We start from the raw sequence: 4,877 nt of genomic DNA on the forward strand, positions 1-4,877 counted from the left end.
ATATTATGCATCCATAAAAAACCATGAGTTTGTGTCCTTTGCAGGGACATGGATGAACCTGGAAACTATCATTCTCAGCAAACTGACAGAAGAACAGAAAATCAAACACTGCATGTTCTCACTCATAGGTGAGTGTTGAACAATGAGATCACATGGACACAGGGAGGGAAGCATCACACTCTGGGGTCTGTTGGGGGGAACTAGGGGAGGGACAGTGGGGGATAGGTAGTTGGGGAGGGATAACATGAGGGAGAAATGTCAGATGTAAGTGATGGGGAGGAATGCAGCAAACTACATGGCCATGTATGTACCTATGCAACAATCTTGCATGTTCTTCACATGTACCCCAAAACCTAAAACACAATTATATATATATATATATATATATATATATATATATATATATATATATAAAATTCCCTGACTTCTGTATTTTTACAGAAAAATTCCCCGACTTTAGTGGTGGCTAAAAAATACAGAAGTGAGGGAACAGTGCCAATTTTATTTCTTCCTAATAGTTTTGCCAAGAACTGACCCCGCATCTTTTGGGTTGTAAGCCAGTTTTGTCAATAAATGCTTGCCCCTGAATGAAACCTTATTGATGAGCTGATATAGTTTTCACATTCTACAGGTGAACAGTTACACAGGGGGTGAGGCCAGAAGGCCAAATGACATGCTCAGGTTATTTAACATGGCAGAGAAAGAGCTGAGTCTACAATAGGGGTCTCCTGACATCTAAGTACAGACTATGACCCCCTTTATATTTCTGCAAAGTTCTATTTCCATAGGACTGATTCTGGTAGCATAGTAATGCATGAAGGACACTAGATAATAGTGTCTCTCTCCCAGGTTTAGTACTGCAGGTTTAAATACTACACTAATAATGTCCTTCAAACTCAGCGCAGTATTTAAACGATCCTCAGTCAGTTAGCTGGTAGGGTTACATCATGATGATCAGATTGGTAGAAGTTGTATATGGTATGAAAAAATTGTAACACAATGTAATATTTAGAAAATTTATAAACCTTTTTCTATATTACAAACTATGAAGGAAAACAACTAAATGGAATCCTCTTGGCTGGTGGAAGTATGGACATTTTTTTTTTCTTTTTCTTAACAAGGATTAAAAAAAAAAAAAAAAATCAAACCAACTTCCAGTCTCCTCATCCAAGGGCATATTAGGATTTTCAGTAGGACATGTTTTGAGTATTTATCAAAACTGCGCATGGGTTGAAAACATCAGGCTGAGGCCTGGTTCTCATATGGCTAAGGTCATAGGTGGAATGTTCTTAAGTTTCACTTTATTTATTGATCAAATTAAGCATTTTATTTATTAGCCTCTCTATTTGGCTGACTGTATCCAAAATATGTAGAAAGAGTAGAAGAACAATGTAAAACTATTTCCACTGCTCAGAAAACAACCAGAAGCATTCAGCTTTTCCAGGGAAGCTCCACAGAATCATTTGTATATGTGAAAGCCTACAATAGTTTTACGAGTTCCACAATAGAATGAAATCTTTCAAAATTTTATCCTAGCTTTTAAGACTGCGATCTGGCTTTCTGACTTTGCTAACCAATCTCCTCCTTGCTCATTCTGTCTCAACCACACTTGTTTTCTATCACTCTATTTCTCCAAAGCCTCCTCCCCTCAAAGGCTTTGTTATTGGTGTTCCCTATTCCTCTTCCCCAGTTATTTATAATGGCATCGTATCCTAATTTAGGCATTGGTTTAAATAACATTTCTCCAAAGAGGCCTTTTCTGACCAGCTAATCTACAATAGACTGCTCCAATCACTTTTCTGTTTTATTTTCTTCAAAACTTTTAGGATCAGTGAAATGACTTGTTTTGTTATGTGTTTATTTACTGTCCTACCAGTAGGCTTCATGAGGAAAGATCTTTCCTTTTCAGTAGAACAATTTATTTTCCTTTGGGTATATATTCAGTAATGGGATTGCTGGGTTGAATGGTAGTTCTATTTTTAGTTCTTTGAGAAATCTCCAAACTGCTCTCTACAGGAGCTGAACTAATTTGCATCCCAACAGCATATAAGTGTTTCCTTTTCTCTGAAAGTTTGCCAACATCTGTTATTTTTTGACTTTTTAACAAAAGCCATTCTGACTGGTGCAAGATCGTATCTCATTGTGGTTTTGAGTCCCAGCACAGTTCCAGGCTCATAGCAGCCATGCATTAAATACGGATTGAAAAACTGACTCAATAAGTCAGTTAACATGTCAGAAATTCCCGCTCCTTGTTTATCCACCCAGGAACACAAAATACATGGTACATACCAGAGAGACCACGGGCCTACGTATTGGTAGGTATCAGACATTCCATAGTAAAAATAGTAACAGAAAGCATCTACTAACAGCCCATTCTCTGATGGGCTATATACACATTCTCTAAGCCCCTTACATTCACTAAACTTTATGAGATGGATATTTTTATTATTCGGTCCATTTTACAAAAAAGAAAACGGAGCTGGAAGAAGTTAGGCAACTTGCTCTAAGTTATATAGCTAGTAAATGGCAAAGCTCAGGTTTGGACCCAGGCACTCTGTCCTTAAGAACTATCTTTATGGTATTTCTTCATTTTGTTGAAACATTTCAGCATTTCATCCACCTACCTCAGTTTGGAAAACAACTTGAGCTGAATTCGCTTCACTCTGAAGAAAGAGCATTTTAGAAAATCCATTAAACCATTCTGGGGGACATCATTCTTTTCTACTTTTTGATGCAATAAAAATAGAAATATGTATGTTACACCTTGGCTACTTGAAAAGTCTGGGATTATTTGAGTTTTATCACGGAAGACAAACGTTTTTTAACTTTTATTTGTCATTGTGCTAATTACGTCTTTTAATAGTAATTTGGATCCCTGTGTAAACAAACTCCTTATGACATAAGAAAGAAAACTTGCTGTAAAGAAAAAAAGCGGGGAAGCAGAACCAAGCTTTTCTCTCTTGACTATAGGGTTCTGCTTTGATAACGCAAACCAAGCAACCAACTTAAAAGTGGTCTGCACGCCAGTTAGAATGGTGATAAAAAAATCTGGAGACAACAGATGCTGGAGAGGATGTGGAGAAATAGGAACAATTTTACACAGTTGGTGTGAGTGTAAATTAGTTCAACCATTGTGGAAGACAGTGTGGTGCTTCCTCAAGGACCTAGAAATAGAAATTCCATTTGACCCAGCAATCTCATTACTGAGTATATAGCCAAAGGAGTATGAATCATTCTATTATAAAGACACACGCACACGTATGTTCATCGTGGCACTGTTTACAACAGCAAAGACCTGTAGCCAACCCAAATGCCCATCAATGAGAGACTGGACAAAGAAAATCTGGCACATATACACCATGGAATACTATGCAGCCATAAAAAATGATGAGTTCGTGTCCTTTGTAGGGACATGGATGAACCTGGAAACCATCATTCTCAGCAAACTGACACAAGAACAGAAAATCAAACACCGCATGTTCTACACTCATAGGTGGGTGATGAACAATGAGAACATGTGGACACAGAGAGGGGAGCATCACACACTGGAGTCCGTTGCAGGGGCTAGGGGAAGGACAGTGGGAGGGTGGGGAGGGTTGACATGGGGAGAAATGTCAGGCATAGGTGATGGGGGATGGAGGCAGCAAACCACCTTGCCATGAATGTACCTATGCAACAGTCTTGCATGATCTACACATGTACCCCAGAATCTAAAGTACAATTTTAAAAAAGTGGTCTGAAAAGAAAAATCCTTGTAGATGAAGGGTCTATACTCTTCAGGCTTCTAAATCTTTTTCAAGACCTTGTTTTCCCTTCCTGGTAGATGAGTTATTTTCTAAGTGGTAAAGGAGTTAAGAAGTAGGTAATTTGTCTCCTTTTTTATTTTAAAGAGTGTGCTACTAGGTGTGGCTGTGGAACATTTTCAAATTGGAATCTTCAGCCAAGCTTAATGAAATGCCAAGTTATGCCTGGATGACATACACATAAAGCTTCCCCAATAGAGGAATCCAGCTGTCTCACAGTCTCCTCAGAGGGAGTCACTCTTCTAAGTGCTGAATTGAAGGTCTGGGATATTGGATTTTCTGTTTATCAGGGCAAATAAAATTTTAGCCTCCTAATGAATATAAAGAAAATCCTTGGACCACATATTGTTCCCCTTTAAACAGGCAGCCCATGTGAAATGTCTTATTATTGTAAAATAAAGCAATAAATACCCTGAGGCAACCAAAGTAGCATATATGCTGATCTATCTCCCCCTCTCTGAAACCTTTTTCTATATAATTATTTTTAAAAAGCAAATGAAAACCATCTCTAGTGCACTATTAGACACAGGAAGAAGTCCAAAACAAATGACTGGAAGAATGGCCTAATCTTACTTGCTAGCCCATACAATGAGATAGTGGCTGAAATTCATTTCCAACCAGGATGATTTTTAGTAAACCCCAAACCCTGATTAATCTCAATGGGACTCTCTTTTTAAAACGTCAGTCAGTCACAGGTACGTGAAGTTCAGCTTGAGGATAGTCGATGACTTTTGGATATGGAGTTGTCTATGCATGTATGATTATCACATCTATTCCCATAGTGACAAAGTGTTCAGGTGAAGACAGATGTAGATGAGGTCAGATGTGAAGACAAGATGTAGAAGGGAGAAAGAAGATGGAGGAAAGAATGGTGAGGGAATAAGGGAAAGAAAGATGAAAAGAGAAAAGTCCCATTTTGCCTTTGCCAGATGGCTCAAGAGTATTTTGGTTTAGGTTCTTGTTTTGTTGTTTTTCTTCAGCAAAAGTTCCACAGCCTTTGGATTTAGAACATTTGTGCTTGATAATCATGTATTACTGAAAGATGATCTATGTAAAAGTTTTGGATTTATGGGT

Source organism: Aotus nancymaae, unplaced genomic scaffold (genome assembly GCF_030222135.1).
Source record: "Aotus nancymaae isolate 86718 unplaced genomic scaffold, 86718_ANA_hifiasm-v0.15.2.pri h1tg000041l, whole genome shotgun sequence".
NCBI lineage: Eukaryota > Metazoa > Chordata > Mammalia > Primates > Aotidae > Aotus > Aotus nancymaae.